We start from the raw sequence: 26,606 nt of genomic DNA on the forward strand, positions 1-26,606 counted from the left end.
CTCTCACCGTCTCTCCCTGTCTCCGTCTCTCTTTCTCCGTCTCTCCCTGTCTGTCTCTCTCATTGTCTCTCCGTCTCTGTCTCTTCTATCTCTGTGTCCTCTGTCTCTGTCTCTTCCTGTCTCTGTCTCTCTCTCTGTCTCTGTTTCTGTCCCCGTCTCTCCCTGTCTCTCTCGTTGTCTCTCTCTGTCTCTTCTGTCTCTCTTGCTGTCTCTCCCTGTCTCTGTCTCTCCCAGTCTCTCGTTCGCTCGCGCTCGCTCCCGCGGCGGGGCGGGTGGGGGCAGGGGAGCGGGCGCGGCGGCGCGCGCGCGGCGGACCCGAGTCATCAATTATGCAAGGGCTCGGGCGGCGGCGCGGGGAGCGGCGCGGGGGGCGGGCGCGCGGAGCGCTCCAAGATGGCGCCCACCGCAGTCCCGCCCGCCGCAGCCTCGGCTCCTCTGCAGTCCGGCCGCGCCTCCCGGGCCCCGCGCTAGGGCCGCCGCCGCCTCCCTCGCAGCCTTTGCCGTAAGTGCCCCCTCGCCTGCCGCTGAGGGCCCTCGGCGCTTCCCCGGGAGCCCCCGGCCCCGGCCCCGGCCGCCCCGGCCCCGGCCGCCCCGTCCCCGGCCACCCCGTCAGGGGCTTTGCCGCAGAGTGTGCGGAGAGGCGGCCGGGGCCGCCGCCGCCGCCCGCCCGCCCCCCGAGGGGTGCCCGGGTGCCCGGGTGCCCGGGCTCCGGGCCGCCCGCCCCGTCGGGGCCCCCGGGGGTCTCTGAACCCTTTCGGGGACCCCGGACCACCCTGTCCCCTTCCCTCCCCCACGCCTCGTCCGCTCTCCATCCTTTGGAGCCTTGGGGGGCTCGTGGCCTGGCTCGGGCTCCCCCCCTGGAGCAGACCCTGAGGGCTGGGTCCGGGGCCTCTGCCCGGGCTGCAGTGGGCAGGACGGAGCTGTCCGGGGCTGTTTACCGCCGCCCCTCGTCCCTGCCCCCCTTCCCATCCTTTACTGCATCCCTCCCGTCTCCTGTCCCCGGAACGCTCTCGGCTGCAGAAACGGGACTCTTGGGCTGGTGGGAGAAGCCAACGTCTCTCTCCCCCCAACTTTGCCTTTCCTGTACCCCCGATGTTATTCCTCTTCCCCCTCTCCCCCGAATATGGGTGCTGTGGGTCTTTTAAGGCTCGGGGAGTCTAGGACTTGCCTTTGGAATCCACCTTTCCCACTCCCAGCAGGGCTCAGGCTCCTGCATTAGAGAGTACATCACTTTCAGAATATCCCCTTCCCCCACCCCCACCCCCACACCACCCGATGCAGCGCCTGTCTCTCTCCTCTTTTCCAGCTCTCCCAGCCCCTTCCCAGCCGCTGCAGCACCAGCAATCTGGGTTTCATGTTTGCATTTGGCATTAAGGGGCTGTTTGTCAGTCATCGGGGGCTTCTCCTCTTCTCCTCCTTCCTTCTCCCTTCTCTCCCCCCCCCCCCACTCCTGGGACCGCAAGGCCTCCGCATTTCCCCTTGTAGCTCAGCCTCATCCCTTGAACACCAGCGCAGCCACCAGTGGAGACCTGGCACTGAACTTTCTGGGGGTTAAGGGAAGGCTTCCAGACCCCTTCAAATGGCCTAGACTTTCCAGATGAAAAGGGAATTGATTTTCAACTTGATCAATAGAATTCTTTCATCACGTTCCTTTCCAACTACCCCACCCAGTGCCATCTACCTTTAGTGGTCTCTTCTTCCTTCCCTTACATTGCACTTTGTGGGGATAGGGGTGGGGAATACATTTCACACAGCTTGAACATCTGGAGGCTATACAGCTTGGGGCCAGTCCCTGTAGAATGTGTCATCAGTTTTGTAGGGAAGGGAGGAACTTTGCAATTGTACCTGATAAATTCAGATGTGGGGAGGTGGTAGTAAGCTGCAGATTCTGCCTTAAGTGGAATGCTGCTGCTGATCCCATAGTGGACAAGCAGAGGAGAACCAGAGGTGGAAATGGGTAGTAGGATTAAGGACCTGGGGGTCAGGAGAGAGTCCTTTTTATAAATGTTTTCTGAAATTTCAATGTCGAGGTCCCCTGGAGAGGGAGCTTCAGAGGTGTTTGAGCTTCCCAAGGTAGGTTGCGGATGGGGTGGGTTTTTCAACGTTTATTTAAGTACTCTAATGTATTGGGAGAGAGGGAGGATTTCTTTCTGCCCCCCCCCTTTAAATTTCTTTTTGATGTGTAATGCAAGTGACTGATTTGACTTCCTGGTGGGATTCCTAAAGGCAGAGACTCAAGGGAGTGGAGCTTAGAATGCTGAGAGCTTTGTACAGTAGCACATTGTCTGTAACCTGGTTCTGGAAACACTGCAGCATTTTTTTCATGGGAACTCATGACCCATAAGGCCTGCACTTCTCACTGAAAGAGGATTTGATTGCTAGGGGGATGGTTTGGTGTCCAGCAAGCATTTTCTGTCCTAGAAATCAAGGCTATCCTTGGAGAGGGCTGGAAGCCTGTCCTCTGTATCTCTGATTCAGGGTATGTGCATACAAAACTCTTTCTCAAGAGGGGTGGTGGAGGGGATTGGGAAGCAAACCTATGGGTTTCTTGTGCATAGATGTAGTGCCTGACAGACAAGGCTGTGATTTTTTTGCTTCTGGCATATGATCCCCAAGGCTTTTGCTGACTATAAAAAAAATTTTGGGGAGATTTTATTTCATGATAATAGAATCATAGATTTAGAACTGGAAAGAACCGTGAGAAGCCATAGGGTCCAATTCCCTCATTTTACAGATGAGGAGACTAAGGCACAGAAAGATTAAGTGGATCACAGAGCTAGTAAATGTTTGAAGTAAGATTTGAACTCTGGTCTTCCAGGCTCCCAAATCCAGTGCCTTATCAGCTTTGCCATGAAACCTCCTTAAGAAAGGATCATATGATCATTGCTCTACAGCTGGAAGGGACCTCAGAAGCTGTATAGTCTAATCTCCTCATTTTACAGTCGAAGTAACTGAGGTCCAGGAAGTTCAGTGACGTGCCCAAGGTCATGCAGGTTCTGTGTCAGAGGCAAGATTTGAACTCTTTTAGCTCTAGAGCCAGAGTTCTTTTTATGGTACTAGGCTGCTTGTTAATGCAGAATAAAGTGAAACATATTCTGTTTATTTTAATTTAAATATCTGCATTTCCCTACCTTTAGATATCTCTCGCAGCTAATTAGACCTTTTTCTTAGTGACCCAATCCGGGACCTCTGTTCTTCGGATTTGATAGCTTTTAATGCTGTGGTGCTGAAAGGGACAGTTCCCTGGGAGCAGAGAAAGAATGAATTGTACACATGCAGAAAATGGTTTAGGGTTTTCTTTTCCTTTTCCTTTTCTTTTTTTTAATTACAGGATTTTTTTTGTGGGTGTTTGAATACTGCTTTGTTGTTCTTTGATGTCTAAGGATCATAGACTCCTTAATACCTTATCTTATTGTTCCTATGTTGTTTTTCATTTTGGTTGGTCCTCGTGGGAACAGTGTTTACAAACTATAACACACCTATGTTGAAGCTATATTGTGACATTATGCTGACTGAATAATTTCAACATGTTTTATCATTTCAAATGGCTAGAGGTTCTTAACATTATGGAAAATTGGTATCCATAAGAAGTATAGGGTAGTGTGAAGTTGGTAAGGTGAACTAAACCAGAAGAGATTCAGTCTAGTGATTAAAATAGTGAACTGAGGAAGGTACTACATAGAGCAGAAGTCACAGTGGTAGTACCACTAATAAAACTATCAAGGAAATTATTTTAGAATCTTAGAAAGAAAACTTTGGGGAGAAAACTTAGACTTTGGGGCCTCCATTTTCACATTTGTAAAACTGAAGGGGTTAGACTTCTAATTTTCTTTCCATCCCTGACTTACTCTTCAGTGTCCCATATCATCTAGTCCAGCCTCACTCACTGCAAGAGTATCTTTTATGTTATCCTTGACAGATGGTCATTCAGTCTTTCCTTGGATACTTCCAGCGGTGAAGACTTGGTCACTACTTAAAAAGGTAGCCAGTTTCATTTCCAAATAGCTTGACTATTTAAAATAGCATCCCAGTATGAACTTGTAACTTATGCAAACCTAAGAGAAGATATTTAAAGATATGTGGGTTGGAGCTATATTGATGAAAACATCCATAAATTACCAAGCCATCCCTTATTATTCTTATGCTGGTGTTTTGAGAAAAGGCTGAAAAATCTTTGTTCTATAGGAATCGTACAAAAAGCAAATGCTTGCCCGAGAGGAGCACAAGAATAGAAGCGTACGCAGTTGAACAAGAAAAACATTCAATGCCCTCTTTAATGTGTTAATATTATGTAACAAGTTCTGGAAGGCAGTGCATGAATTAGTGAACACTTTCTATAGCAATAAGTAATTCATAATATTTGTTGAATTGGATTATACTTGGGAAGGGAAATAAGCCTACACTCTATAGAAAATGTTCAAAAGATAAAGAGTTTATCTAGATCAAGACATCATAGGATAGATGGAGAGGCTGAAGAGTCACATGGTGACCATTTTATTAGTCCCCTTTTTGAAGGATACACACATATATAAATATACATATGTATATATTTGTGGGATTGCCTCCTATTACAGATAAAATTTTTATAGTATCGAATATTTTTTATAGGATTGAATGCTAGGACCAGGAAAGTCTCTTGTTTTAAATTTAGTAATTTAGCAAATGGAGTAAAGAACCTTTTCTTAATCAGTTAATCAACAAACATTTATTGAGCACCTATTGTGTGTATTGCCCTGTAAGTGCTTTAGAAAATTTCTAATTCAAGAATTAATTTGGAGGATACCAAGCTGATTCTATGTCCACTTTCCTAGATCTTCTAGTCCAGTCTCACTCAAAGCCTTAACAGGTGGCAATTCAAGCTTTATTTGAATACTTGTAGTAGTAACTTACCACCTCAAGAATCACATTTGTGGAAGAAATTCTTCTTTCAGAGGAACAATAGGAGAGAGATATTCTCCAAATAATAAATATCCAAAAAAATATAATCCTTATAGCCCCATTCATTTGGGATAAAGAGTACAAGTTAAGCATAGAACCAGGAAGTTTGTGAATGAGAAAGTATAAAGTACTTGCACCAAGTCACTAAGATGATGATTTTTTGAAAATATACTTTAAAAAATCTTAATTTAATAATAACATTAGCTAGTGTCACTTAGGGCCATAACACTGAGCCTTGTGAGTTTTTCGCCACCTTTCTTTTCCCATACTTTCTTCCATTGCAGCTGAGTTATTTGAAATTTCTATTTCCTTTTCTCTTCTTAGTCCTTCCTTGTTTTCTACATTAAACTCGTAAGATATACTGTCTATGTGACGTCAGAGAGAGCCACCCTGGGAATACGGTGAAGAGAGTCAGTATCTAAGGTAGAATAGAGTGCTAAGGGGTTGCCTTACATGTATCATTTTAAATGAGAAAGGAGTTTAGTTGGAAAATTGATCTAGTTTGGTTTGTGTCCATGTGTGTATACATGTATGAATAAGCGGACATGCAGACACACATGCTTTGTGAAATTTTGTAGTCTAAAAAAAGGGTTAAACTTACTGTTCAATTATAGTATGTAGTATTGATAGTCTAGATAACTTACATGAATATTGCTTGTCAGAAAGGGAAGGTCTGATTAAATTATTGTTTTACTGATCTACGCCAAGCTTCAGTGCCAATCTAATTACCAAAGTAACCCCTCAGTATTCTTATCCCCAGACAACATCAGAAGAGAACTGTTTACCCAAAAAGGAACTCTTTGGCACTCACAGCTGGCAGACAACTGGGCTGTTCTTAGCTCCAGCCCAGGATCTGGAGGCTGTGGAGTAGGACCAAGGGCTGAGACTCACCTTAATAATTACTTGAGATAAAAGGCAGTGTTCAGAATCTGAATTGTGGTGAAACTCTCTATGTAGCCCAGGTTACTCTTGGCTTCACCACAATTCTTAGTTTCCCTATTGTGTATTCTTTTAACTCTACTGTTGGAGTGGGTCTCACAAGTGGTTAGGTAACCAGCTGCATGTGGGAAAGTGTCCTGGGTGTTGAAAGCCCTGTGAATAATTTTGTTCTAATCCAAAATGATTATTCTAGGTGGTCAAAAGGTATCTTCATGTGAAGGTGGCATTCATGTAAGTCATATGGGATTAGATGGGGGAAGGTAAAAGAAGGGGAAGGTGTTTTTAAAGGGGGGAAGTTTAAAGCTGAAGAGGTTAAGAGGAGAAGCAGTAGTAACAGGCTAGAAGGAGGTAGTGATAAAGGAATGGACTTATTTTCTTTCCCCTCATCAGGGCTGGCCTCTCCCATTTTGGCTTCTACCTATACCACTTGAAATTCTATGCCTGTGAGAATGACATATGCCCAAGTGTTCACCCATGACCCTGCCATAAATGCAGTAGTAGAGTGGGCTGTCCTTTATGACAGGCCTTTCACACATGAAGAGCTGTAGGTGGTGCAGGACCTAGAAGGAATTTGATTTTGGATGGGAAGATTTGGAGTCATCTGACTGAAGTTCAGATTCTGGCTCTACCACTTATTATTTTTGTGGCCTCGTGTGAGTTTCTGAATCTTTTTGGGCCTCAGCTTCCTGATTTGTAAAATGAAGGGACAGGATTAGATGACCTAAGGTGCTCTCTAGCTATAAATTTTTGATATACTTAATCTTTCTAAGCCTATTTTCTTATTCTTTAAAATGGGGATAATAATACCACCCACCTCATACCATTGTCATGGGGATCAAATGAGATCATGCAAGTAAAGTGCTTTGCCAATATTTAAGTGGTATATAGATGTGAATTGTTATTATTATGATTGTGTGAAATGTAGCCAAAGTAATTTTGGGATGAGTGCAGGAACCAGGGCAGAATAGGAGTAGAATGATCAAGTACCATTGGCCATGAGTGAATGGTGACGTGTTGAATTGAGGTGAATAGGATGTCATCACTGCAGGGAGGTTGAGTAGTATAAGTTTCATTGAGAGTTACAAGTTGGGGAGAAGGAACTTGGGCACTTGGGACTATAGAAAGTCCACAAATGGATGAGGCTAAATCAATTGCCAGTTAAACTTATATGACAGATTTCACTCAAAATCATGCTTACCCAGTTACTTTTATTTTTATGTCTAAATGGCATTAGAGAGCTATTGAGTACTCATGTACTCAAACTTATGATTTAATCCTTTTTGCTTTTTTACCTTGTCTTTTCATTCCTCTCAGACATTAATAGATAATTAACATCTTTACCAGAAAATGAATGGAAATGGAGGAGTCTAATGAAATGAAAATTGTTAATTTTAGTTGTTATAAGAACTTATTAACTATGGGAGGTGCTTTAATCACTGTATCATCTCAAATGACATTTTTACATCATTTATATTTCATTTTTAACTGACTAGGTTTGTACCTCAGTGTCATCTTCCCCTCCTCACTCTTGTCCACACCCATATCCAACCATTTGCCAAATCCTGTTGTTTCTACCTTTACAACATCTTCCATTTAGGTCTCTTCTCTTCTCATGCTGTTCCCATTCCCCCACCCATCTCTTTTGCCTACAGGATCAAATATAAAGTCTTCTGTTTGACATTTAAAGCTCTTCACAACCTGTCTTCTTCCTAACCTTCCAGTCTTCTTACACTTTGTTCCCCTCCCCAAACTCTGCCATACTGGGCTTCTTGCTGTTCCTTAAACATACTTCACCTTGTGTGGCTTGCCTCTGTACTCACTTCTCTCATGTCTGCAGGTCTTTGCCTCCTCACCTTTGCTTCTTATAATCCATGGCTTCCTTTAAGACTCAGATTAAATGCCACCTTCTCAGCTATTTGACACTGCTAGAACCTGCCCTTCTAATCATGCTTATCTTTACTTTGTATGCATCTTGTTTGTGCCTATCTATATACATGTTGTCTCTCATATTAAAACAGAAACTTCTTGAAGGCAAAACTATTTTTGCCTTTCTTTGTATTCCCAATGCTTGGTACTGTGCCTGGCATATAGTAAGTACTTAATAAATGCTCATTGATTGATTAATAATGTATTTTTACATAACTTTATGAAACACTTTATATATGTTCTCATCACTACTTCTAATAATTCCATCAGATAAATATTATTTTTTCCCATTTTATAGATGAGGAAATCAAGCTTAGGAAAGATTTAAGGATTTGTCTTAAGGTCATGCGGTTAACAGGTAGCAGACCCAGAATTGTAATCTAGGTCATCAGACTCAGGTTAGTGCTCTTTCCCTGGCCTAACCCATGGTGCCTCCTGTTAAAAAGGACAGCGCAAAATTTGAGCTGTCAGAGCATTGGTATCAGCTAAAAGCTGGGATGTAAGCATGTTAATGACTGAGTTCCATATAAGCAACAAGCACTTAATTTTGAAAAGTATGATAAGATTGACTGTCCTCAATTAAAGATAATGCCTCTTTGTTAAGAAGGTGAATTAAAACAAACCTTTAAAATGAAAACTGATTGATTCCTCCTTACATTTCAGAGGGAAAGAGAGCATATTGCAAGTGAGACTAATACAACTTTCCCGAAGGACACAGTATCTGGAGATCTCATTCACCTCCGAACTCTCAGCTGGAGTCTAGAGATTTTAGTGATGAGGAAAGGAATGAAAATTTGCCTTGAAGAAGGCTTTTCCTGCTTATTTTACAAGTACTGTTTAAGAAAATAAAAATTGAGTGTTTAGACCCAAGTGGAAATAAGAAAGAACTGAGTACCTTCCTTTGATTTAGAGTGTAAGCTCCTCTATGGCTGCAGTTGTTTTGTTTTTGTCTTTTAACCTCTGTTGTCTAGCAGGGATGTTTAATAAGTTCTTGTTGATTGATTGATCTTCCACAGGATTCTTGAAGGAGATGGGATTAAGGTAAATTTTGGAGGATGAAAATGGGATTACTTTGACTGATGTAAGGAGGGACATTGTTCTAAACTAGGGAAAAATTAGAAGACTTAGTTGGAGGGTATTGGAAACAAAAGGAACTGAGAGCAGAGGTAAGCATAGCAGGAATGGGAAATGGGAAAGGAAATATTGAGTAGGAGGGGGAAGAAAGGAAGGAATAAATATTTATGTAGCACTTACTGTGTGCCAGGCATTATACTAAGTGCTTTTTACAAATATTATCTCATTTGATCCTCATAACCCTGAGAGGTAGGTGCTATTATTATCATCCCCATTTTACAGTTGAGGAAACTGAGGCAAATGGAGGTTAAGCAACTTGCCCAGGGTCACACAGCTAGTAAGTGTCTGAGGCTGTATTTGAACTCAGGTTTTCCTAACTCGAGGCCCAACACTTCATTCATTTCAATACCAGCTGCCTCTTGGTGTGTGTGGGGGGGGAGTGCAGGGGGTAGGGCTTAGATTTAAGAGTTCTGTGTGGAGTAAGTGGAAATTAGGATGCTCTGAGTTTAATTCTTGATCTACTGTTTATCAGTTATAGGACTTTAGCTTCTCTGATCCTATTTTTCTTCATTTATAAAATGGCTAATAATGATATCTGTGAGGCACCCTGATAGCTCTGGCTCTGGGGCCAGGAAGACCAGATTTAAAGTACTGCTTCAGACATTCACAGCTGAGTGAGTCATTTGACCTCTTTAAGCCTCAGTTTTCCTCATTTGTAAACTGTGGATAATAATAGTACCTACCTCAGAGAGTTCTTTTGAGGATCAAATGAGATAATATATGTAAAGTGTTTTTTAAACTTTAAAACACTATATAAGTGCTATTATCACTTATTATTAATTATTATTATCTGCTTTGCCTACCTGTTGTGATAATTAAATTAGAAAATATATCTGAAAGTGCTTTGTAGACTGGAAAAAGTCATATACAAATGTAGGAGGATAGGGATAAGGCTTCTATCTGTGATTTCGCTGGTACACTTCCTCTGGCACCTTCTTTGCAATTTGTTGTGTCAGAGAGTTGCCTAAAGCACTGAAGGCCTCAGTGACTCCTCTTGGCCATACAGTCAGGGTGTATTAGAGTGGTTCTTGAACCCCTTCTGGCATCTGGCTCTGAGACCAACTCTTCATCCACTGTCACGCTGCCTCTACCAAGAAATATAAAGGGGTATTTTCTTTGTTTTGCTGTATTTTAATCACCTTTACTAAATCAGTTTTTTGAGAACAGATCTTGTCTCTTTCATCTTTGCATCTTCTTTAAGACCCAGCACACTTAATAGGTATTGAATAAATAAATGTGTATTGAATGGACATGAAAATGATGACGCACATGTAATTTTTGTAGGCAAAGGACTTTTTTTCCCTAAAAGTCGTATGAAACTCAAGGGGTTCGAATTTAAGTCCAGCATAGCAAATAAAAAACAACTTCTGAGGTCATAGATTCTGAGATTTAGAGCCAGAAAGCACTTTAGAGAACATCTTAGAGGTTATTGGAAGCAATGTGATACAGTGACTCAGGAGTCATAGGGCCTGGGTTCAAATCCTACATCTGACATTCCCTGTGTAATTGTAGACAAGCTCCTTAACCTCCCTGGGATTCCTCTGACCCTTTCATCTATAAATTGAGGGGCCTAGACAAGACAGCTTCTGAAGTCTCTTCTCTTTAGCTATGATCCTATAATCTTTTCTCACCTGGGCATTCTACAAGGGAGAAAATGGAGACCCACAGAGGGTGAGGTCACACAGGTACAGTTCCCTACAGGACTGAGATTCAAACCAAGGTCTTCTGAGCCTACATCCAACACTTTCTCATCTTCCCTTTATACCCCAGCCCTCCCCCCTCAAAGCCTCAAAAACTTCCTTTTTGTTGTTGATGTCTGTTTCTTTTGGTAGATGACTAGGCTCAGGTTCTCGAGATGTGTCACTTGGCATTGCAGTTTGAATTCTGTTGCTTTTTGTAATATATTATTCCATCCCCTTCTACAAATTTCTCATAATTCCTTGCATTACAATACTGTGTTATTCAAATTTCCTTTGATATTTGAAGGTGTTTCTTCTGGCCTCTTACAAAATTTGTAATTTGTCAGTAACATTGATAAATTGAACCACTATGTGTCTTGGAGTTTGAAGTACAGGGTTGGTTTTTTTATTTTCTGGTAGTAATCTATGGATTCTTTCAAACAGTGTTTTGTTGTCTGTGTCAGAAATTCTGGATCATTTATTGCATTATAATATTCAGTATAATATTCAGGTTTTCTGATATATATTCTCTTGGGAAACCTTGATCATTATGTTATATCCTTGTATCTTGTCTTCAAGGTCACTGTCTTTGGCTTCTATAGAATTCTTGTGCTTTTTGGTTTTTCCTGCTAAATTTGTCTATATTTTATCATTTTTGTTTTCCAAACCTGTTAGTCTCTCAATTTTTTTAAATTAAAAAGGTTTTATTGATGCCTTTTGTTTTTATATCACAAACATTTCCAGTTATTCCGCCCTTCCATCCTCCCCACCTCTTTACTTGTCTCAAAGAAAAACAGTTAAGCAGCACCAAAGGACGTAGCAACCAAAGGGCACGGCAACCGCATCTGGCAGTCCATGCAACATTTGGCATCTGAGGTCCCCACCTGTCTGCCAAGACAAGGAAAGTGTGTTTCTCCATTTTCCACTATGAACCATGGTCATTGCTTTTCTTGTTTTTTTAAAACTTTTTATTATTATGAGTTTGACAGATAACATGCACAGATATTTATCTATGCAAAGAACAGAAAAAGAGGACCACACTACTGTGCATCTCCACTATGTATAACTTGATTTTGGGGGTTGTATTTCAGATTTAACACAGTAATTCCAACTTTGCCCTGCTTGTTTAATTTCTTTTCTGAACTTTCTTTTGTTTTCTTCTGTTTCTGATTCATTGAGCTCTTATTTTCCTTCTTTTAAATGTCATTATTATTATCCCTTCCCAAACCCCACTCCTCAAAAGCCTTCGCCTGTAACAAATAAGCAAATCCTCCACACATTGGTTGTGTCTGTAAATGTTCCTGTGTTTCCTTCTGGGTAACATAAGTCATCATCATTCTTTTAGAGCTGTGATTGGGTATTGTGTTGATCATAGTTCTTAAGTCTTTCACAGTTGTTTTCCTTTGCATTGCTATAGTTACATCAGTTATTTTCCTGGTTCTGCTTACTTTGTTCTACATCAGTTCATATACATCTTTTCATATTTGTCTAAATGCATGCATCCCTTTTATCATTTTGTGTGGCACAATCATATTCCACAGCATTCATGTGTTATAATTTGTTTAGCCATTCTCCAATTGATTGGTACCTACTTTATTTCTAGTTCTTTGTTACAATAAAAAAATGCTACTGTAAAATGTTGTGTAAAATTTAGTGGGGTTTTTTTTGCTTTATTTTATTTTGTGGGAGGCAATTTTGCCTAGTAGTGACAATACTGGGTAAAAAATTTAGTGACTTTTAGGGTATATTCAAATTTTAGTTCCATGTTGATTTCCAAAATGGTAAATTACTTCACAACTCCCCCAACAGTGTATTAATGTCCCTGCCCTCCCACAGTCCTAACAGTTGCCATTTTCCTTTTTTCTCATCTTTGCCAGTCTAATGGGTTTGAATATAACCTCAGTTATTTTAATTTGCATTCCCATTATTATTGTTGACATGGAACTTTAAAAAAAATACATGGTTGTTAATAGCTTTCCTTTCTTCTTTTAAGAACTCCTTGTTCTTGGCCTTTTCATCCCCTTTCATGAATTTTGATAAATTTGGTATCTAGCTCTATAAAGTAATTCTTTGTTAGTTTTGATTCTTATAGCAAAAAAAACCCCAAAACAACCCCCCCCAAATGCCCCCCAAAACTAAGAACATGTCCAGTAATTGAGGAGTGGCTAAATAAATTGTGGTGTATGAATGGGATGGCAGAAGAGCCAAGGAAATAGATGATTTCAAAAGACATGGAAAAACTCAAACTATACATGGTGAAGTGAGCAGAAATAGAAGAATAGCTTATACAATAGCATCAGTATTATAAAAATGAACAATTTTGAGGGCCTTTATAAACTGATAAAGAATGAAATGAGCAGAACCAAGAGAACAACTTATACAATAACAGCAAGCAGTATAAAAACAGCTTTGAAAGCTGTAAGAGCTATGATTAATGCAGTGATCATTCCTGAATTCAGAGGACAGATGATAGAACATGCTATCTATTACAGAGACATGACAGATTTAGAATACAGAATGAGACATATACACACATACATACACATATATATGTACATATACATATATACACATATGTATATATTTATTGGCATGCAACCATTGAAGGAATGTTTTTGCTTGACTACACATATTTGTTACAAGAAATTTGTTTTCCTTTTTCATTCAGTGAAGTGGGTGTGGGAAGGAGAGAAAATAGTTGGTGTTTTTTTTTTTAAATAGTGAATATGGCTACAAATGTGAAATGTTGCATGAACTTTCAGATGAACTCACTGTATTATGTTTTGCTTAACTGTTTTGCCTTGTTATAAGAGCCTTTTCATGAAATGGAAATGTGTGTAGTGTAATATAAAAAGCAACACATCAATAAAACTTGAAAAAAACCTGCCTATTCATGTATATTGACATTTCATTGGGGGACATATATTGGGGAATAAATTGTGCTTATATATTCTTATCAATTTCCTATATTGAATATTAGGTTTTTACCAAAGAAATTTGCACCTTATGGTTTTTTTTTCCAGTTGACTGGCTCCTATCTGATTGAGTTGAGTGAATGAATAAAGTATTAAGCAGTATTACGTGCAAAGCACTGTGTTAAATGCTAGAAATGCAGAAAAGTCAGTGTGCTCCCTGGGAGCTCAAATTCTAGTGAGGAAGACTTCTGACATCATTCGCTTAGTTTTTAATTTTTATTTTGTACTTAAACACCCTCCATCCCTACTCAAAGCATTTTCATACAGAAAGGATAACAGAAAAAGATGAATGCACGAAACCACCAATATCAGGTGTGTTTTTAAAAAAAATAGTACATGAAAAATAGTTAAAATTCCATGTATTACTTTCAAAACTGCCCTGCTTGTCTGCTTCCCCCCCCCCCAACCTTCCTTGTGCTCCCATCTATGTATTTTCTTTTAAATGATTTAATGACTTCTTTTTCTTTCTTCACTTTTTTGGGGGGAGAAGGGAGAAGAAGACATCACTACCCTTCTTTTCCTTTCTTTCCTCCCTACGTTGAAAAAAAAGGGAAAACAAAACCCTTGTAACAAATAATCATAGTCAAGCAAAAAAATAATCTACTCATTTTCTTTGTCTGAAAATGTCTCATTCTTTACCTTGAAGTCCATTATGTCTCTTTTAGAGGTTAGGTAGCTTGTTTCGTTATTAAGTCTCTCTAGTTGTGACTGGTCATTACATTGATCTGAGTTCCTAATTCTTTCAAAATTGCTTTTCTTAAAATATAGTTATTACTGTGTAAATTGTACTTCTGGGCATCCCTTGTTAGATAAAGAGCTCTTCCTCTATTCATATCTATGAAAGGTATTTCTTGTACTGTTGCTCTAATTTGTTTATGATATGACCTTTTATATTTAGATTTTGTATCCATTTGGAGCTTAAGTCTCTGATTTCTGCCAAACATCTTTTCAGTTTTCCCTAGCATTTTTTCTTGCATAATGAATACCCAATAGCTGGAATCCTTCAGATACTGAACATTATGTTACTATATTTGATTGCTTCTGATTCTTGGGTACCTAAACTTTTCCACTGTTCAACTTTTATGTTTTTAGAGCAATATCAAAATGTTTTGATGATTACTATTTTGTAGCAAAGTTTGAGATCTGGTACTGCTAGATCCCCTTTCCCATTTTTTTTTTCATCATTTCCTTTGAGAGGCTTGACTTTTTGTTTTTCCAGAGGAATTTTGTTATTTTTCTAGTTTTATAAAATAATTTATCATTAGTTTGATTGGCATAGCACTGAATCAATAAATTAATTTAGGTAGTTTGTCATTTTTATTATATTGGTAAGGCCCAACCATGAACGATTTGTATCTCTCCATTTTGTAAAGAATGTTTTATAGTTGTATTAATGTAATTCCTGTGTGTGATAGTAGGTAGAATCCCAAATATTTTATGCGTTCTTTAGTTATTTTGAATGGAATTTCTTTGTCCTTCTTCCTTTCTTTGTCCTTACTCCCAATTACCAGTTTTGCTGGTAACATATACAAAGCTTGGTGTTTATGCTACTTTTTTGAAGTTACCAATTTTGTTTCCATTAATTTTTTGGTGAGTCTTTAGGGCTTTTTAAAAGTAAACAATCATGCTATTCCCAAAAAGAGATCATTTACGTTTCCTCTTTGTGTATTTTAGTCGTTTAATTTTTAACAAAATGACTGCATTTCTAAAATTATACCAAATACTAATGACAACAGAGAACAGATATTATTGCATTACCCTGATCTTCTTTGGAAAGATACTCTTCCACGTTGAAGTCTGCTTATTCTTATGCTTCTTAATGCTTTTTTAAAACATAGCAGTATGTTAAAATGTTTTTATTCATCTATTAATATTTTCATGTGGTTTTGTTATTTTATTATTCATAAGTGGATTATCCTGTTAATATTTTTCCTAATGTTGAACCAGCCCTGTATTTCTGGTATGTACTTAACCTGGTTATAGCATATAATCTGTTTAATATGTTGTTTTCACGGCATTGCTAATATTTTATTCAGCATTTTAAAAACTAATATTCATTAGAGATAGTGACTTATAGTTTACTTTCTCTAGTTTTTCTCTGGCTTTTTCATAGTTTAGGCATTGGCATTGTATTTATCTTATAGAAGGATTTTGGTGGGATCCTTTCATTCCCTTCCCCCCACCTTGTATTATTTAAATTCAGTGTTAGTGTGTTTTAACCTGAGGGTGTTTTTGTTGTTGTTGTTTCTAAACATTCATCCATTTCACTTAGTTTTAGTAGGTTTCTTGCCCATAACTGGGCAAAATAATTTCTAATAATTTCCTTTCTTTTCTCTCAATTAGTTGCAAATTATCCTATTTCAGTTTTGTCAGTGGAAATTTGATTTTTCCTGTCTTTAAAAAAAATAAAATTACCAACTTATTAGTTTTTCTGGGGAAAAAAACCTAGCTTCTAGTTTTATTTATCAATTCAATGGGTTTTTTATTTTTAAATTTTGTTTTCCATTTGGTTTTCAGAATTTCTTTTTTTGTTTTTAGTCTGTTTTTTAAATTTGATTTTCTTTTCTTTTATTTGCATGCTTAATTCATACCTCTTTTGCTGATGAAAATGTTTCTAGATATAGATTTCCCCCTAAAGACTGCTTTGACTGCTATATCTCAAAAGTTTGGGTATATTGTCTCATTGCTTTTATTTTCTTTATTGTTCCTATGTGTGTTTCATCTGTTTGGCCCACTAGTAGATTAATTTATTTAGTCTCCATTTAATTTTGAATCCTTTCTTCATAGGTTTTTTATTGACTTTTTCTTTTGTTGTGGTCATTAAAGGATGTGTTTAATATTTGTTTTTGAGAATTTTATGTCCTAGCACAGGTTAGGTTTTTGTAAAGATTCTATGCACAACTGAGACACATGTATATTCTTTCCTATTTCCATTTAACAATTAACAGAAATCTATCATTTCTAACTTTTTAAAACTTCTATTCAGACCATTAATTTCTTTCTAATTTATCTTATTTTGAAAAAATGAAATTTGTCTAGTTTTGAAAGGGAACACATTCAGGTTCCATCTATTATTGTTTTGTTGTCTTTTTCTTCTTGTAATTAAAGTAATTTTCCTTTCAAGTACTTATATGCCATTGCTTAGATACTTATCTAAGCATATACATGTTTAGATACATGTATATTAAATACTGATATTATTTCATTATTCATAGTGCCTTTAAGCATATTATAGTTTTCCTGCTTATCTTTTAAAATTGTGGTCATTTGTACTGTTACCTTGTATGAATATCATTATTACTCCCAGTTTTTTTTAATCTGCCTAAGCATAATAAACTCTGCTCTAGTTACTCATTTTTAATTCTATAAACCTTTATTTCAGATGTATTTCTTTTTTTGTAAATTATTATTATTATTTTTTTAAAGATTGGGTCTCCCTTTCTCATCCAGTGTAGAAGTACAATGGTACTCATGGGCTCAATCCCGTTCTAATTAGTATGGAATCTTTGACCTACTCAGTTTCTGACCTGGGCTGCTTCACCCCACCTTGGATAACCTGGTTCCCCCCCCCCCCCCCCCCCCCCCGCCTCTCCTAGTGGCTCACAAATATTCTACTTAGTCTGTGCACTCAGAGTAGCTCAGAACTTCTGAGCTTAAGAGCTCTTCTAGACTCAACCTTCCCAGTATCTGGGTTTAAAGGCATGCACCATTACACCTGGCTCATGCTTTTTGTAAGCAACATATTGTTGGATTCTACTTTCTAAATTCATTCTGCTTCACTCATCTATTTTATGGGTGAATTCATCATCTTCATATTCACTGTTAGGAATATTAATTATATATTTCCTTCTATCATAATCTCATACCTTTTCCTCCTTTCTTTCCCCATCCCTCTTTACAGAGCAGGAGGGGGTACAGGAAGAGTTGGAATCTGATTAATACTAGTAACCTGAAATTGATTGAAGTAGTTGTCTTATTCCTCTACCCCTCTCTACTAAGTTTCAACCTCCATCTGTGTTTTCTACACCTTTTTAATTACACCCTCAGTGATCAGCCTTTTGAAGCTGAAGCCTCTTTTGCTTGTGACTGTTCCTTCCCTGATTCTACTCTTCTTCTTATATCCCTTCTTCCCCTTTCCCAGGTCCCTGCTGTATCTATTTTGATTTAATGTATTTATGCAACAAACTCTGTGTGTGTGTGTGTGTGTGTGTGTGTGTGTGTGTGTTCAGCTGTCCTTCAACCCATTCATAAAAAAAATGAGGTAATAAGATGCTCGTTTCTGCATAACTTTGTTCATGGCTTTACATTCTTCTTTCAAATATGTGAAATAGTAAATTTTTCCTCCTTCCTCATTTCTTTTCTAGTATATCCCCTTTCTTCTCCCTTTTTCTTTCCTCCTTTAAATCAAATGAAACTATTCCTAGGGGATGTGTTTCTCTTACTTAACTGCCTTTGTGAACTTTGCAGACATTAGAATTCCAAAGAGACATTTGTCTCTTCTACCCTTATTAGAATGCAAGCACTCCATCATTATAGCCCTATTCCAATTGCTCGAATGTATTTGCCTTTTTAGGTTTCTTTTGAATCCAGACGTTTTCATTTTAAAGTTTCTACTCAGTTCTTTTCTTCTGAAATGCTTGAAAGTCTTTGATTCTTATTAAAGGTCCATTCCACGCCCCACACCCTGCCATGATTATGGTCAGTTATGCAGGGTTATTCTTAGTTCTAAACACTTACTGTTTGCCTTTTGGAATATTGTATTCCAAAGTAGTGTAGTACTTCGGCACTTAAAATCTTTCTGCTTTCAATATTTTTTCTTTGACTTAGAAACTTGGAGGTTCCCCTAAGGTTCTGTCCTGATCCTTCTTCTCTTCTGCCTCTGTAGTGTTTCACTTGATGATCTTATCAGCTTCCATAGTTTTAGTTGCCATTTCTAAGCAGATGTCACTAAGATCTATTTATCCAGCCCTGAAGTCTCTTCCAACTTCCAATCTTACATCTCCAACCTATTGATATCTATATTGATAGAACTGGATGTTCTACAGACATCTTAAAATCGACATGTCCATGAACACTTTTCCCCCCCTTAAACACTCTTTTCTTCCTAATTTCCCTATTACTATCACGTTTACTGCCATTCTTGTGGTGTCTAGGTGACATCCAGGCTCACAATCTAGGTATCATCCTCAATTTGTACTCTCCCTATGTCCCCCAATAGCCAATCTGTTACAAAGTTCTGTTGATTTTACCTTTGTAGCATCTCTCACATATACCCCCTTCTCTGATATTGCCACCACTCTGGTGTAGGTCTTCATCATCTCACTCCTGTTGGTTGGTCTCCCTGCCTTAAGTTTGTCCTCATTTCGGTCTGTCCTCTACTCAACTGTGAAACTGATCTTCCTGAAGCTCAGCTCTGACCATATAACCTCTCCATTCAATAAAATACAACTCCTTATCACCTCCAGGACCAAATATGAAATCTTCTCCTTGGCTTTTTAGCCCTTCATTACCTGACCCTTTCCTACCTTTCCAGTCTTCCTTATACCTTACTCTCTTCTACGTGCCCTGAAATGCAGTGACACTGTCCTGTTTACTCTTCCTTTCACAGAGACTCCATCTCCCTACTCTGGGCATTTTCACTGGCTAACCCCAAGTCCTAGGAATTTCTCCCTCCTCATCTCCACTTCCTAGCTTCCCCAGCTTTCTTCATATCTCAGCTATAAAGTCTCCCTTCTGTAGTCCTTAGTCTTACTGCCTTCTATTTGTTGATTATTTCTAGTTTATTCTGTCTATGTCTTTTTAATACGTTGTTGTTTGCATGTTGACTCCTTTGCTTCTTGAGAACAAGGACTGTTTTTTTTCCCCTTTCTTTGCATGTCCAGTATTTAGCACCGTGCCTGGCACTATAGCTTGATAAATACCAGTTTACTGGCTAATTTCTTTCTTTAAGAGTTTTATTTATCTTTTTGAGCTGTGTTGAGGTTTATAGTTCCATGATCGCTGAAGGAGCCACACAATTCTTTATTTCATCATGCACTGTTGGTTCACATTTCTTTATATTGTAACTTATTTATTTGTTTGTTTATTTGTTTGTTTGTTTATTTATTTGGTGAGGCAATTGGGGTTAAGTGACTTGCCCAGAGTCACACAGCTAGTGAGTGTTATGTGTTAGAGGGCACATTTGAACTCAGGTCCTCCTGACTTCAAGGATGGTGCTCTATCTACTGCGCCATCTAGCTGCCCAATTATAATATTTATTAATCCTTTTTAATTTTCTTGTGATTTTGCTCATTTTTCTGTATAATTTTTTTAACATCCTCTCTATTGGTTTATCTTTTTGAGAAGTGGATTTTGCTGAAGTTTTTTTCTTTTGACATCTTTAGTGTTTAGGGTTAGGGTTAGGAAAGCCAGAACAGCCTTGGTTACTCTTTCTTTGAACCTTCATCTTTACCAGTTCCACAAAAGCACCATGGGCTGGGCTGCTTCAGCCATTACATCTTGGGGAATATGGAGTTCCCTAGCCTTGTAACCTCTAGGGTGCTATACTGGTTTCAGGGTGGTTTCCCTCAGATTCAAGGGAGCCCATGTTCACCTGGCTTCATTACTTGTCTTTCCTCTCTCTATTCATGTGTCTTGGAACAGTCCTGGTTTTGCTCCTTCTTGCTTTAATTGGATGTAAGTGAGGCAAGAGTAATTGATCAGGGTCAGTGGGATGATGGTGGTGGTGATATCTCTCCTTTACAGTGGGCTGGGAATATTCGGCTTGCAACCTTATGACCTTGTGTTCACTGGGGGTAAGGCACTAACCATGAAATATTATAATTATCTGGTGTTAATTCCTAAAATAACTGTCTTTCGTGGGGTCTCTTATTTTGAGGATGTTGTTCAAATAACTTTATGTCTGATGCATACTTCCTTTGTTTGGAGATGTAAAAGTTTAAGGAATTTGCAGAGAGCAACTAATCTGCCTTCTTGACCACTTGCTGAACATTAGAAGGAAAGATTAGCACTCATTCCGCTGTACCGGGATCGCATGCATCAAATTTGACAGAGAAGATAAAAAGAAAATAGTCAATCATTCGGGAACTGTGGGAAGATAGGTGCTCTACCATAATGTTTGTAGAATTGTAAAATAGTCCAACAGTTCTCAAAAACAATTTGGAATTATGTGAGGAAAGTGACTTAACTACTCATACCCTTTATCTCAGAGTTTCCACCACTGCCTCCAAAATATATACCGTATACCAAAGATGTCAATGACAGAAAGTTGCTATATATATAACAGAATGCTAAAAGCAGCACTCTGTGGTAACAAAAAACTGGAAACCAAATGTTTGCCCATTAATTAGAGAATGGATGGACAAGTTGTGGTACGTGAATGTAATGGAATATTATTGCTTTGAAAGAAATGATGAAGGAGACCCAAAAAAATACTGAAGAAAATAAACACCTTAAAAAACAGTCTAACCCAAATGGCAAAAGAGGTCCAAAAAGCCAATGAGGAGAAAAATGCCCTAAAAAGAAAAATTGGCCAAATGGAAAAGGAAGTCCAAAAGATTAGTGAAGAAAATACTTCCTTAAAAATTAGAATAGAGCAATTGGAAGATAATGACTTTATGAGAAATCAAGACACTGTAAAACAAATCCAAAAGAATGAAAATTAGAAAACAATGTGAAATATCTCATTGGAAAAACAACTGACCTGGAAAATAGATCCAGGAGAGAGAATTTAAAAATTATTGGACTATCTGAAAGCCATGATCAAAAAAAGAGCCTAGACATCATCTTTCAAGAAATTATCAAGGAAAACTGCCCTGATATAGTAGAGCCAGAGGGCAAAATAGAAATTGAAAGAATCCACAGATCTCCTCCTGAAAGAGATCCCCAAAGGAAAACTCCTAGGAATATTGTAGCCAAATTCCAGAGTTCCCAGGTGGAGGAGAAAATATTACAAGCTGCCAGAAGGAAACAGTTCAAGTGCTGTGGAAACACAATCAGGATAACACAAGATTTAGCAGCTTCTACATTAAAGGACCACAGGGCATGGAATATAATATTCCAGAGGGCAAAGGAGATAGGATTACAACCAAGAATCACCTACCCAGAAAAACTGAGTATAATCCTTCAGGGGAAAAAGTGGTCAATCAGTGAAATAGAGGACTTTCAAGCATTCTTGATGAAAAGACCAGAGCTAAACAGAAAATTTGACTTTCAGATACAGGACTCCAGTGGAACATGAAGAGGTAAACAGGAAAGCGAAATCGTAAGAGACTTATTAAGATTGAACTGTTTACATTCCTGCATGGAAGGATGATATTTGTAACTCATGAGAACTTTGTCAGTATTAGGGTAGTTGAAGGAAAAAAATTGTATGTATGTATATGTAGATAGATAGAGGGCACCAGGGTGAGTTGAAGATTAAGGGGTCATATCTGGAGAATAAAATTAAGGGATGAGAGAGGATGATACTCGGAGAAGAAAGGGAGAGGTAGAATGGGGTAAATTATCTCACAAAAAAAAACAGAAAAGAAAAGTCTCTTACAGTGGAGGGGAAACAGGGGAAGGTGAGAGGGAATGAGGGAATCTTATTCTCATAGGATGTGGCTTAAGGAGAGAATAACATACACATTCAATTGGGTATGGAAATCTGTCTTACCCTACAGGAAAATAGGGGGAGAAGGGGACAAGAGAGCAGGGGGGTGATAGAGAGGAGGGCAGATTGGGAAAGAGGGTAATCAGAAGCAAATACTTGTGAGGAGGGACAGGGTCAAAAGAAAGAATACAATAAATGGGAGGGCAGGATAGGATTAAGGGAAATAGAGTTAGTTTTTCACAACATGTCTACTAAGGAAGTGTTTTGCATAACTGCACATGTACAACCTATATTGAGTTGCTTGCCTTTTCAATGAGGGTGGGTGGGGAGGGAGGAAGGGAGAAAATTTGGAACTCAAAGTTTTAAAACACATGTTTTTAAAAAATGTTTTCACATGCAACTGGCAAATAAGAAATACAGGAAATGGGGTACAGAAGTCTATCCTGCTCTACAGGAAAATAGAAGGGGAAGGGGATAAGAGAAGGGAGGGGGGAGAGATAGAAGAGAAGGCAGACCAGGGGAAGGGGTATTCAGAATGCATGCCATCTTGGGGTGGGGGGAGGGGTGAGAATTTGGAACTCAAAAACTTGTGGAAGTGAATATTGAAAACTAAAAATAAATAAATTTATATTAAAAAAAAGAAAAAAAAGAAAATAAATAAATAGAAAGAAATGATGAAGAGAAGGAATTTAGGAAACAGGGAAACTTGTATGAAAGGATGCAAAATGAAAAAAGCAGAATCAAAATATGAATTATAATAGTGAAAGGCAGAGAGGCAGCATAGGGTAATGGATAGTGAGCTGGCCCCTAACCTAGGAGGACTTTGACACAAGTTCTTCCTCTGACTGGTTAAATCTCTTAGCATCTAAATTCTCTAAGTTGCAGAAGTGTGGCCATGCATTGGTAGAGGGGATTTTCTTTTCTTTTCTTTTCTTTTTTCTTTTTTTTATTTTTTCCATATGCTTTTGAGTTGAAAATTTTTCTCCCTTTTCTTCCCCCCCACCCTCCCGAAGACAGTGCACAATCTGATATAGGCTTTACATTTACATACCCATTAAACATATTTTCACATCAGTGAAGTTGTAAGCACAAATTAAAACCAATAGGAGGAACCATCAGAAAGATGAAACAAAACTCAACAGAAGGTAAAAATAAGTGATAGCCATTCGACTTCCATAGTTCTTTCTTTGAATGTGGACGGCATTTTCCATCCTGAGGCCTCTGGAGATGTCTTAGATCCTTGTAATGCTGAGAAGGGTTCAGTTTAACAAACTTAGTCATTGCATAACGTGGCTGTTATTGTGTACAAAGTCCTCTTGGATCTGCTCACTTCACTCAGCATCAGACCATATAAGTCTTTCCAGGTTTTTCTGAAGTCAGCCTGTTCATCATTTCTTATAGCACAATAGTATTCCATTACATTCATATACCACAACTTGCTCAGCCATTCCCCAATTGATGGGCATCCTCTCAATTTCCAATTCTTTGCCACCACAAAAAGAGCTGCTATGAATATTTTTGTACGTGTGGGTCTTTTTTCCCATTTGTTTGATCTCTTTGGGATATAGCCCTAGAAGTGCTACTGCTGGGTCAAAGGGTATGCACATTTTTGTAGCCCTTTGGGCATAGTTCCAAATTGTTCTCCAAAATGATTGGATCATTTCACAGCTCCACCAACAATGTATTAGTGTTCCAATTTTCCCACATCCTCTCCAACATTTATCATTTTCCTGTTTTGTCATGTTGGCCAATCTGATAGGTGTGATGTGGTACCTCAGAGTTGTTTTGATTTGTGTTTCTGGTAGAGGGGATTTTCTCACCAGGAGTTCCTTCTTCCAATGAAATCTTGGGTCCAGTCTCTGTCCCCTAATAGTAAAAGGCAGTAGAACTCTAAATTGTAGTGAACAATCTTGATCCTAAGAGAACAGATATGGAAATTCACTTTCTTTCTCTTAGTAGAGAAGTGAAGGAGTATGGATGTGGAATGTGGTATATTCAGAGTAGTGATGGTAAGTGGTTTGTGTAAAACTAAAAGGCAACACTAAAACTCGAATAAGAAGGATGATCATGGACCTCAATGAGGAGACTCTGTAAGGAACCTAGCCTTGAAGTTGTCAGTACAATATCATATGCAGCCAGAAGAGTGCAGAGGACCTTACCATCTATAGGCAATCCTTTCATTTAGACTTCTGTGTAAGACATTCTGTGACAGTGGTGGACACTTCTGATGACCCCTATTATATGTTTCACTTGACATGAATGATCAGGGAAGGTCATTGAACAAAGTTCTTTCCCATTGAACTTGTCTAGGAGACTTGTCTTTATTATCTTAACTATGCATGAAATACTGCTTGTTGGAGGTGAACCTTTAAAACTGACTTTTGCTCTACTGAATCAAATGTTTTTTTGGTAATCAACGCACAATGAGCACAGTAGGATCTTATATTTTCCACATGTTGTGATTGTAAGAATGTGGTCTTTTGTAGAGATTCATTTGTAAAAGCTTGCATTGCCTTTATTGTATTTTTAAAAAATTACAGTTCTAGGTTTTTCTTTCATTTATAAATTTCATTTTCATGATATCTTTTATTTTTATGTTGCCTCTGTATCTGTATGTATCTTTCCTTCCTCATTTATCCAGTAAGGTAGCCCTTGCAAAAAAGAAAAAAGAACATTTATTCCAAAAATTAAAAAAAAGAAAAAGAAAGAAACAAGACATTTTAGCAAAACTAGCCAATGCATTAACCCAGACTGACCAGTATCTGTATAAGCCATGGTCTCCTGCCTCTGCAAAGAAGGGAACCAAGTATGTTTTCTCTTATCTGGAGTCAAAGATTGTTCATTATACTTACAATGACCATAATTATGATCATTATAATTACCCAGAATTCAGTACACATTTTTCCTCTTTCTTTTCCCTCACTTTCACTGCTATACTGACCTACCTTTAAAGTACAATAAAAATTATTGATGCATGTTGTTCTCACTGTGGTCACTTCCTAAGAAACCCCTTACTCAAACAGAGCTTTTCTTTGTAGCAAAGAAAAACAGTTAAGCAATCAAACCATCATAGCTCCCACATCTGGGAGTATATATGCACTATTCTTTAACTGTAGTCTATCGCCAAACCCCCGTCCCTTGGAACCAAGATTTAGCGTTGCATTTAATCTGAATTTTGCTGTATTTTAGCCTTGTTTCCACTTATTTTATTGTAGTCATTCTGTATGGTTTTCTTTTGGTTATTTTTTCCCCACTCAGATTAGGTTCATGTAAATCTTACCATATTTCTCTGAATTCCTTATATTTATTGTTAATTATAGTACAATAATATTTAATTAACATTTAGAATTATCTTCATATGTCATAGTTTGTTTCCTTCTCGTATTTTAGTTGAATATAGTCTTAATGCACATGTGGATCACTCTCATAAAGTAGGCATTTGAGTTGGCAATTATTAACATTCTTTTGATCACCTTTTGGGAGGAGCTGTGGGAAGATGGGCAGTCCCCTTTCCTATTTCCTGTGGGCTTCTGGCTGACTTTTTGTGCGCATCTGGAATGGTAGAAGGCATTTACTGTAGTTTCTGATTACATTTCTTGATCATTATTTGATTTGATGTGAATTTCAGTCTTTTGCTAGAATAGCTGTGTGGGAACTAGGCAGTCTATTTCTGTTCAGGCAGCCGTCTTGGCTTGAATTCCCATTAGAGAGTTCTGAGAAGAAAAGTAACATGATCAAAATGTTGACTTAGGCATTTAAAAATATAGCAGGAATATGCAAAATGGACTAGAGTAAAAAGAAAGTAGAGTCAAGGAGACTTGTTAGGAGCCTGTTGCAAAAATCTATGTATGAGTTGGTTCATAAAAACGTGGACTAGAATTAGGATGATGGCATTGGGAATAGAAAAGAGGAATGAATGAATATAAGAGGTGTTTCTCATATGTTTTCTGTGTGAGGATTTTTTTTATCTTGTGCTTCTTGTATTTCATTAAAGAAAAATCTAACTCTTTAGACTTTTGTTACTTAAGTACATTTAAATCATACTTATTTTGTGGCTTTTTCACTTCCTTTTTCTTGGAATACTCAATTTGATCAGGTTGTAATCAGCTATTACACAGTTGCTTTTATTCTCAACTAATGTATTACTTTTGGTGGGAACCAAATAAAGAAAAAGTATTCAACTCTTCATGGGCCTTGTCATACTGTCATATTTTGTAGGGGAGGGAATATTCCTTCTCACTTCAATTGATCTCGTTTTAGAGGACCCAGAATAACTATAAAAAAAATTTTTCTGTTACCCCACAACAACGTGTGAACAGGTTCTTACTCAAGAGGGTTATGGAGTCTTAGCCACTAGACAGAGGCAGCTGCCAGCACACAGGAAATATCTTGTGATTGGCCAAGAGTCATTTCTATCTCTTG

At 38.4% G+C, this 26,606-nt stretch overlaps 1 protein-coding gene across 1 annotated transcript in view; it reads left to right on the forward strand.

The window, feature by feature from the left end:
- The first annotated feature begins 381 nt into the window (after positions 1 to 381).
- Positions 382 to 26,606, forward strand: part of SCN8A (sodium voltage-gated channel alpha subunit 8) — a 213,973-nt gene continuing 187,748 nt past the window's right edge. Inside the window, exon 1 of the mRNA XM_020966210.1 lies at positions 382 to 502. The gene's annotated coding sequence lies outside the window, so the exon portion shown is untranslated. The remainder of the gene's footprint in view (positions 503 to 26,606) is intronic.

This window comes from Phascolarctos cinereus, unplaced genomic scaffold (assembly GCF_003287225.1).
Source record: "Phascolarctos cinereus isolate Bilbo 61053 unplaced genomic scaffold, phaCin_HiC Scaffold_1;HRSCAF=81, whole genome shotgun sequence".
NCBI classification, from domain to species: domain Eukaryota; kingdom Metazoa; phylum Chordata; class Mammalia; order Diprotodontia; family Phascolarctidae; genus Phascolarctos; species Phascolarctos cinereus.